The 10,687-nt window shown below is 46.7% G+C and overlaps 1 protein-coding gene across 1 annotated transcript in view; it reads right to left on the reverse strand.

The window, feature by feature from the left end:
- The window catches only part of ACACB (acetyl-CoA carboxylase beta), a 123,839-nt gene extending 116,973 nt beyond the window's left edge, over nucleotides 1-6,866 (reverse strand). The window contains exons 1-2 of the mRNA XM_059140603.1: nucleotides 6,704-6,866; nucleotides 4,835-4,929 (exon numbers count right to left, since the gene is read on the reverse strand). The gene's annotated coding sequence lies outside the window, so the exon portion shown is untranslated. The remainder of the gene's footprint in view (nucleotides 1-4,834; nucleotides 4,930-6,703) is intronic.
- Nucleotides 6,867-10,687: the final 3,821 nt, after the last annotated feature.

The following is a 10,687-nucleotide window of genomic DNA, read 5'->3' on the forward strand; positions in this document are numbered from 1 at the left end:
TGACCTTATGATCTTGGGGATATGGGATCAAGCCCCACGTCAAGCCCCGGGTTGAGCTCTGAGCCTAGTGTGATCTGCTGGAGGATCTCTCTCCCTCTCCTTGTCCCTCCCACTTGTGTGATCTCTCTCTCTCTCTCTCTAAAATAAATAAATATATCTTTAAAAAAAAAGTTAACTTGACTTCTATACCAAAATGTAAGGCACCTGTCTACTGATTAAAACCTGTACATTGGTACTGTTAAAATTTATTAGTACTTACTATGTGCCAGGCTCTGTACTAAGCATTTTTATAAGCATCACCTCATTCCACTCTGTGAGATCAGTATCATGAGAAGCCTTTTTTTATTTTTTTTATTTTATTTTTTTTTTTTGGTTTTTTTTTGTTTGTTTGTTTTTTGTTTTTGGTTTTTTTTTTTTTTGGTGCCGAAACCCGGGAGAGAAGCCTTTTTTTAAATGAAGAATAATCTTAGAGTTCAACAGTTAAACTTGCCCCAAGTCTGCGCACTCTGGTGGTGGGCAGCTGAACTGAATTTCACATTCTCAGTGGCTCTACATTGTATTCTTTTGTGATCCACATGGCCCTGGAGATCTGGCCCCCCTAACCACTCTCTGGCCACTGGACCCCTTTGGGCCCTCTGTGCTTATGGGCCCATGTTCTGGAATGTTCTTTCCCACCACTGCACCCTGGCATGGTTATCTCTTGCTCCTTTTTCTGCTTTTGCTTCTGTGTTCCCACCCAGACCCACCCTGACACCCATGGGTCATATTCTTGATGACATGTCCCTTTCCTTCACGTCACTTGTCACAGGCTGAACTGACACTACGTTGTCACGAATACACTCACTCACCCCCCCCCACACACCCTTTTGAACGTAAACTTCTCGGGAGAGGACTGGCTCTGTCCCACCCCCGGCCCCACAGTGCAGTGCCCAGCACACGGAAGGGTCAGTAAATACTCATGGGATGCCTCGGTGCCTCCACCTGACCCAGGTCCGCCTCCGTGTCCAGCCCATCCTTCCTGCCTCCCTGGCAGGTCCATCTGCCCCAGTGAGTTTCGAGGGTGTGAACAGCAAGGTCAGGCAGTAGGCTACTACCTGGACGTGAATCCCCACCCCTACCCTCTCCCTGTGACACAGGGGGCTGCCAGAGCTGCTGCACGGAATGCTAGGCCCCCACTCTGTGCCCTCATGACTCCCTGTCCTCTCCCTCCCAGGGCTCCTCATAGACCACTGTTAGGAGTGAGGTCACTTACGTGCACACCTGTCTTCCCCACTAGAAAGTCAACTCTATGAGGGTAAAGTAGGGCCTAAAACCCAGGTCTGTTCAAATTTTTCAACATTCCTGATATAGGCTCCTTGACCCCTTCCCTAGGCACAAGCGTTCCCCAAAAATGGCTCTTGTGTAAATGGAGGTTAGATACAGTGGAAGACATACAGCACCTCTCCACAAAGCAAGGAAATTGCTAAATTATAATAAAGGCTAATGTTTGTTAAGTACTTCCTGTATACCAGGTCTTAAACTCTGCGCTTCGACCTTATTATCCCTTTGCATGTCCAGAAACTCTGGGAAGTATGTGTTCCCATTCTGCAGATGACGAGCTGAGGCAAAGGAGGGATCTGTTGCCCAAGGTCAAATCATGAAGAGGCAGAGCTGGCCGTGACAGTCCAGCTGCAGGGTCAGTGTGTTTCCTTCATGCTTCCGATGCCCACCACCACCTTGCCCCATGCCCAAGTTAGTGCAACAGCCTGCTGGCAGATCTCCCTGTTCCAATTCATCCAGAACGTGGGAGGCGGGGCTCTGGCTCTGGCTCCATACATACACACACATACACACACGCACACACACATGCACACATGTGTGCACACACACACAAACACACACACTGCCTTGGAGCCCTGTACTCAAGCTCAACTCCTGTGACATTTATCCATGGCAGGATCCTGCCTCCTGGGATTCCGAAGGAAAACTGAGGAAGGCACAAAGTGAGACTATTTCATGCTTCTCAGGAGGTACTGATGGGACTGCCAGCCCTGAAAGATGGTCCCCACCTCTGCCCAGTCCCAAAGTCACATTTTAGAGAGCCCCACCACAGGTCAGTATATTCAAGGCTCTGAGAAGTCCTGCCAGAAAGGATCTGAGCTCCCCATGGGCAGCCCAATGTTGCCCAAACTGGAACCAGAGCCCCTTCTCCATCTTACATAGGCTATTCCTCCAAAGGAGTCCCATTTGGTTGGGAATGTGGAAATAAGAGACCACAGCCTTCCTCATAACAGAGGAAGATCTGCTAAGAGGGGCGTTTCCAACAACTAACTATTCTAGTTACTACTGGAGTCTGAGACCCATTTACTTCCAAAGAGAAGGAAGAGTGCGTGCAGGGTTGTCCTTTCTTATCACTCTCACCCGCGATTGATTTGATTTGATTTGAAAAGATGCATTAGTGGGTCCAACAGAGGGTAGCACCAATCCTGGGCTAATTGAAATGTGAGGCTGTGTTCTGGGGTCCCAGCACAGGTAAGGGTGCAAAGGTATGCTGTGCTGGGTGGCCCAGAGAGGTCCAGAGAGCCCCACTTCTGTGTGGGGCTGACCTGAGTGGAAACTCTCCCAATGTGTCATGTGATTGACCTGAGCCAGTCACGTGAATTCTCCAAATCTTGGCTTCCTGGTTGGGGGAATGGAGTAAATAACACTCCGTCCTAGGGTTGTCCTTGTGTGTAATTCAACACCTGCTGTGTGCCAACCACTTAGTAATCAGTACCTCAGGTTCCCTGTTGCGCAGCCCAGACTGTCTAGCACAACCTAAACAAACCCGTCCTGTCTTCCTGGAGAATCTTCTTACTTTATGGTAGTAAGTTGACTCTTATTATAACAAAGATCTATTACAATAGAACGTGAAATGTGCATGAAGTTTTCAGGGAAAATGCATGATTTCTGACCATCCTTCCAGGCTTCCATGGATGGAAGGGTCCAGATGCACACTCCTTTGAAGATCCTTGAGTCAAAATTCAGAGGAAACCTGAGAATAAGGTGTTGCCAAGTTTCTATAGGGATAAGGCTTTGAGGAAGTCTCCACTTGAAAAGCTTAAAATGTCTATTGCCCCCTGAAAATTAAGTATCTCATGTAATACTCTGATTTATGTCTCATATCTAATTGTGATAAAACAGAGCTTACGTAGCCCCTGAGTAGAAGAAAAAAAAAAAACTCCTTTGCATAAAATCAACTACTAGGACCCCATCAAAATGAAAATGTTTTGTACAGCAATGGAAACTATCAAAAAAAACAAAAAGGCAACTTACTGAATGGGAGAAGATGTTTGCAAATGCTGTATCTGATAAGGGGTTAATATCCAAAATATATAAAGAACTTCTACAATTCAACAATGACAACAAAAACAAAACATCTGATTTAAAAAATGGGCAGAGGACCTGAATATTTTTCCAAGTAAGACACACAGATGGCCAACAGACACCCGAAAAGGTATTCAACATTGCTCATCATCAGGGAAATACAAATGAAAACCACCATGAGATACCACCTCATACCTGTCAGGATGGCTAAAACCACAAAGACAAGAAATAACAGGTGTCAGGGAGGATGCGGAGAAAGGGGAACCCCCGTGCCCTGTTGGCGGGAATGCAAACTGGTGCAGCCATTGTGGAGGCAGGATGGAGGTGCCTCAAAAAATTAAAAAACGAATTACCATATGACCCAGTAATCACACTACTAAGTGTTCACCCAAAGAGAACAAACATACTGGGGTGCCTGGGTGGCTCAGTCGTTATGCGTCTGCCTTTGGCTCGGGTCATGATCTCAGGGTCATGATCCCAGGGTCCTAGGATCAAGCCCCACATCAGGCTCCCTGCTCAGTGGGGAGCCTGCTTTCCCTCTGCCTGCTGCTCCCCCTGCTCATTCTCTCTCTCAGATAAATAAATAAAATCTTTAAAAGAAAGAAAACAAAAACACTAATTTGAAAAGATATATTCATCCCTATGTTTACTGATATATTATCTACAATAGCCTAACAGACCATCAACAGACAAAATGGGTAATGAAGATGTGGCATAGATAGATATAGATACATATTTATATATTTAAATAAATAAATATCTATAGATAGACATGGTGAAATACCACTCAGCCATAAAAAAGGAAAGAAATCGTGCCATTTGCAACAAAACAGATGGAGCCAGGGGTATCACGTTTGCTGAAACAAGACTGAGAAAAACAGAACCATATGAGTTCACTCATAAGTGGAATCTTCAAAAATGAATAAACAAAAAACTGAATCGGATCAATAAATACAGAAAACAAGCTGATGGTTTCCAGAGGGGAGGGTGGGAGGAGGATGGGCAAAATGGGGGAAGGGGAAGGCATCCTTAAGATGCCTCCTGTCATGGAATGAAGTCTCAGGAATAAAAGGCACAGCAATGGGAAGAGAGTCAATGATAGCACGAGAGCGATGGGACAGATGGTGGCTACACTTGTGATCACGGCGTGACATACAGAGAAGCTGAACCACTAGGCATACACCTAAAACTACTGTATCATTGCACATTAACTGTAGTCAGTTAAAAAAAAATGTTTTAGGGCGCCTGGGTGGCTGAGTCAGTGAAGCGTCTGCCTTCAGCTCAGGTCATGATCCCAGGGTCCTGGGATGGAGCCCAGAGTCAGGCTCCCTGCTGAGTGGGGAGTCTGCTTCTCCCTCTGCCCTTCATCCCTGTTACTCTCTCTCTCCCAAATAAAATCTTTAAAATGTTTTAAAAATCTCCTTTGTATAAACAGAAGATGCCTTCCTAGAGCTGCTCAAATAAACTCATCAAGTGAGGATGTTTGTACCTCCAATCACATGAATGAGGATCGGCAGAGTCTTTCCATTTAAAACTCGGAGAAGTCAGTGAGGAAATCACATCTTCTAGATATTTCCCAAGACACTGTTAGAAGGAAAAAAATAATCAGATTATAAAAAATTGTCTCTACTTTGCAGTTTTTAAATGTAAAGACTGGCTTCCCAGGATTCTGCCTCAGTACTCAGTCCTGGGCTACTGTGGATGGTGGTTCTCCCAACTTCCACGGAAGCCCACTGATGGTAAAATAATAATAATAAAAAATAATAATTATGATTATCGGGAGAGACAGTTGTGTACCGGGTGAAGGCACAGAATAAGTCTTTGAGAAACCAGGTCTAGGAAGGTTTTTTTTTTTTCCTTTTTCTTTCTTTTGGTTCTTTTTTTCTTTAGAAATAAGATTGGGGGTGGGTGGGGGGTAGGCAGCAGGAGAGGGAGAATCCCAATTAGGCTCCACACCCAGTATGGAGCCTGACTTGGGGTTTGAGCTCATGCCCCTGAATTCAGGACTAGAGCTGAAACCAAGAGTTGGATGCTCCACGGACTCAGCCACCCAGGAGCCCCCAAGGTCTGGGAAGTCCTATGCCCAACTGGGCACACCAGGAGGGGGGGGGGCAGGTGGAAGGAGAGCACAAGAAGACCCGTTTTACTCCAACCGCTTGCCTTTTATTTCCTAGTGTACTTTAGAAACATGAAACATCCTTCTAGTGATACAGGACCATAACAAATGCTTCACTCTTTGGTCTGCTTTTATTTATTTATTTTTTTTAAGATTTATTTATTTAGTTATTTGTGACAGAGAAAGAAAGAGAGAGTGTGAGCAAGGAGGGAGGGGGGAGAAGGAGAGAGAGAATCGCAAGCAGACTGACTTCCCACTGAGTGCACAGCCCAATTCGGGCTCGATCTCATGACCCTGAGATCATGATCTGAGCTGAAACCAAGAGTCAGATGCTTAACCGACTGAGCCACCCTGGTGCCCCTAGAGTCTGCTTTATTTTTATTTTTTTTATTTTTTTTATTTTTTTAAAGATTTTATTTATTTATTTGACAGAGAGAGACCACAAGTAGGCAGAGAGGCAGGCAGAGAGAGAGAGGAGGAAGCAGGCTCCCTGCTGAGCAGAGAGCCCGATGCGGGACTCGATCCCAGGAACCTGAGATCATGACCTGAGCCGAAGGCAGCGGCGTAACCCACTGAGCCACCCAGGCGCCCTAGAGTCTGCTTTAAAAAAAAAAAAAAGAGTAATAGTCTGAGAGATGGGACATCTAGAAGAAACAGAACAGTTTTCCTTAAGATGCCTCTGGGGGCACCTGGGTAGCTTGGTCAGTTAAGAGTCTTAGGTCACGATCCCTGGGTCTAAGATAGATCCCTGGGTCCCTTCGGCTTAGGTCACGATCTCTAGGTCCTAAGACAGAGTCCCACAGGCTCTTAGCTCTTAGCTCAGCAGGGAGCCTGCTTGTCTTTCTCCCTCTGCCTCCCCCCCTGCTTGTGCGCTCTCTCTCTCTCTCTCATAAATAAAATCTTAAAAAAAAAAAAAAAAAAGAGGGCTTAGAGGGAAGGAAAAAAAAATCACACAACTGCCTGTTCAGTAATCCTAAAACCTAACCCTCCCATTTTGGTTTGTGGAACTGATGAAGAGAGTCTGCACGGAGATTCCCAGCAACATAAGCACTTATAGAAGGATAGAATGGCTGTTCCTCATCTAGGTTCCATTTCCAGCCCTCTGATCAGCTCCCCGAAAACTGAACAGGAGTTCTCATTCCCCTGGAAAGCCCGTCTGCCCTCTTCTGGGGAAGGACAGCCCAGTCCCCAGGGACACTGGCTTTCCAGCCAGGGACCCCAGGGAGGGGGAAGCTCACTTACCACCTGTCCCTCCACCTTGCCTCTTCCAGGTCTCCTCAACTGTGCCTTCAGGTTTGCACGTTCCGGGCTCCTTGTTTGCAAAGGGCCCGACTCTAAGCTGGCTAGCTGCTCGCTGCCAGGAGTATGAGCGTCGCTTTTAGATTAACTGGTCCCTGCCGTTTAAAAATATCTCTGAAGCACTTAACCTTCAGGCGCTGGCTCCGTCCCAGCCCAGGCATAGAACAGGATCCACCACCCTCCCCCCGCACTGTGTGGCCTCACCACTGCAGGACGGACCTGCTTGCTACCCAGACCTTTGCTGTCTTTCACAATTGTTCGATATCTAAGTCATGGGGCATCTAAAGTCCATGTCGTCATCAGCGATCTGAACCAAGTCATTCCAGTCTTTCTTGGATAGGAAGAAAATTGATTGCACACAGGTTGCTGGATGTTTGAGAAACAGCTTCTGGGCCATGCCTGCAGGGAGAGGCTCCCAGCGGGTTGATATAACTGTTACCCAAGGATCACCTGGCTTCTCTGCCTGGGAAAAGATGGCACAAAACTTTCTGAATGAAAACGCCACCAAATAAAGTGTGCCTTAGAGAGGGAAACAAAACACCAACCCCAAATAGTTCCACTTCCATCCTGGGTGGCTGGTTCTCTGGGGCCCAGCAGGGAAGGTGGGAACCCAGGCCGCAGGGCCTGTGTTCTGTGCCAGGGGGAGAGCCAGAGGAATGTAGGACAAAGGTCACCTCCAGATCCAACCCAGGGCAGGGAGAGCAGAAGCCACACAAAAGGGCGCTGTGCTCTGACAAAAGGGGGAACGGCAGCTCAGTGGCCACAATCTCAGGAAACCGCCTCACTGAGGAGCAGGTAGAAAAACCCGCCAAGAGCCTGAACCTACGCAAAGCGGTTTAAATGGTGGCACGGACAGGTGCAGCCAGGGTGACTTCCTGTGCAGGCCTGTCCTCCAGAAAGGAAAAGTCAGCACACTGGACTCAGGATCTTCTCCACTGACTTGTAAGCAGGAAGCGCACTTTGTGCCCGCTCTTGAGGCCCTGACCCCATTGGCTGTAACCTGGGACAGCACCACACACGCTTTAGAGGGGGAGAGGGTGAAATCATTCGTGTTATGAGAGCGGAGCTCATGGTGCATGGCCCATACACCTTCCACCCTCCCTGGTCAGCAGCCCCAAGGCTGGGGCTTTGGGGACTCATCCAAACGCCGTCACTCAGGAGTAGCTCGCACAGTCCTCTCAATGAGGCACATTTTTCAACTACAGACGTGTCCTGTTTCTCCTGGGAGAGCCATCGGTGGTGACTTAGGGAACTTCTGTATCAACTCCATTCAGAAATACCCCGAGAGCATCGCTAACAGTGATTGGGACAGAGTGTAAGTAGTGGCAAAGCGACAGGACTTTGAAATCAGGCTCACATGGGTTCGAGTCCTAACTCCTCTACCTGCGGCTCTAGGCAAATGGCAGAGGCTGCTGCCTTATCCAGCTATTTAACCACGTGGTTCAGAAAAAGGAAATAAAATCACATATGCCGAGCTTCTGCATGGTGGCTTGCTTTTAAAGGTGCTTTGTTATGGCTTCCTAATGAAACTCCTTACTTTCCAAAAGACTACAAATGTTCCCCACACCCCCTACACACACACACACACACACACACACACACCCCTCATTCTGGTAACTCAACTATCCCTCAACATTCTCTCTCTCTTCCCTGTCATAGGTATTTCCTAGAAGCTGAATGGTGGGCTGGAAACCAGTGAGTCTGTTCATGAACTTTTCCCACCACACACAAGAACATTCATAGAGAAACAGATTTCTTCAAATAGATTTTAGATTCAGAAAGTCCTAAGTATCATTATTGCCAAAAAGAAAAAAATTAAGTGACCACACCGCATAAGGAAAACGGGGCATCCAGAAAGAGGCTGCTGGTCCTGTATATACTAGATACTTCGTAAAAATATTGATGTCTCCTCTTCTCCCTGAGAACCAGTTAAATTACAATTTCTGGGAGTGAGCCTCGTGTTGATATTTTTTAGTTTCCCCCATGAGACAGGGAAACTGAAGGGACTCCATGAAAGAAAAAGCTGATTTTCTTTCTCTAGGTCTTTTCCTACTTTTAGTCTTTCTAGGACCTGCACCCCTACCCTGCCCATGCCTAAATATGTGTCCTCCTTGCAAGGGACAGGGAGTTAATGGTTATCTTTGGAGTCTTCCAGGACAAAACAATGTATCTCAGGAAGGACCAGATGAAGCCATCATGTACATACTGCAGACCACTGGCACTAGAAGGCCTGACCCCCAGACCTGCTGGCTCCAGGGAATAAGAGCCTTAGGATGGACCCTGTCCTTGTTCTCACCAGTTCCTACATGCCTGGGAGGACACGTGCCGAGACCACAGTCAGTCGGTAAGAACCCCAGGCTCCAGGCAAAAACAAGACTCATGCTCCTTTTCCTTTCCAAGTCTTCCAGACACTCTGAATCTGTTGTCTTCCATAAACTCTGCTCTCACTTCCTGCTGGCTTGTGTTTGATTTCTACCTTGCATGAAAGCCAAGGACTCTTGTGGTAGACCTCTGGGTCCTCTGACCTGCCTGCTCACCCAGGTAAGCATCTGTGCTACCGTAATGTCTAAGGCATCCTAAGAGCTTGTTGAAAGCCTTTGGATCCTCCCTCCCCACCACAAATGCCACTAGCTGAGAGGAAGGGATACAGGAAATAGCAAAGAATGCAACTTCTTGATCTCCTGGTCTTCCCCCTCACCAACATTTGCATTTCTAAACATACTTAAAAATTTTAAGATTCCAACCAAGATCATCAACACAGTGACTGACCTGAGGTTGTGAAACCCAGGTTCAAAGTGTGTTAGGACTCCCACGTGGGAAGAGAGACCACCCAAGTTCCAGACTTTTCTCAGCGTGGCTCACCACCAGGCAACAAGCCAGGCCCCTCCGAAGTAGCAGAGAACCCTACCTGTTTTTCCTTGCATGTATCTTGAAAGATCGACAAGGATGAAAAGCCACTGCCACATTTATGCCTCGTAAAGTTTGCTTCTCCAGTCCCAAACTCTAAGACTTTTTATTCTAGGTGCAAACCAAATCAAAGAGTGAATTTTAGGAAGGACAGAATGCATTATGAATTCATGGGAGCATATTAACAGCATGCTAAAGTCTAAAAAATAACCCTCCCATTCTCTGACTTTGCCCTGCCGGACTGAGTTCACAGATAGTGACGTCCACAGTATTATTTTATAACTTGGGGTTCGCAGGACTTTTTGGAGTCACTGACTTCCTTGTTTTCTGAAAGCCCTCAGTAGATGCTCTTCTCCTTGTCTGAGAAGAGGGACAGAATCATTCTGGGCAGGATTCTCACACGATCCCACAACGGGCCACGCAGAACTGCCTGGTGGTGGCACACAGTATTTGTGCCCGGTGGGCAGTCATTGCAGATATCTGGGTGGGAGCTCCTAGAACAGGGCTCTGCCACCTGTGGCCCATACTGCCTGTTTTCCTATGGCTCTCAAACTAAGAGTGGTTTTTACGTTTGTTAAATGCTGGAGGGGGGAGGGGTAGAAAACAAGATTTCATGATGTACAAATCATATTCATTCCAATTTCAGTGTCCCTAGTTTTATTGGAAGACAGCTACACTTGCTTACCTACATTCTGCACGTGGCTGCGGTCTCTGCAACGGGGAATGGAGCAGTTCTCGTGGGCAGGATAACTGTAGAGCCTAAATTACTATATAGAACCCTTTATACAGAAAAAGTATGCTGACCCCCAACCTAAAAAGCCAAGATTGCCTTTTAATCATTTTTGCAAATACGATGCTGTAATCATAACACATCCAAAAATGTTTAGGAAGAACCCACAACTATGTAGCTAAAAGTTCATCAAAATGAGCCTTCTTAAAATCACGTTATTAAACCTGCATTTCTTTGTGGGGGGGGAGGTGTCCTAAACCACTTGACACACATCTGTGTTCAGTTTAAAG

The sequence above is a fragment of the Mustela lutreola genome, chromosome 11 (genome assembly GCF_030435805.1).
Source record: "Mustela lutreola isolate mMusLut2 chromosome 11, mMusLut2.pri, whole genome shotgun sequence".
NCBI classification, from domain to species: domain Eukaryota; kingdom Metazoa; phylum Chordata; class Mammalia; order Carnivora; family Mustelidae; genus Mustela; species Mustela lutreola.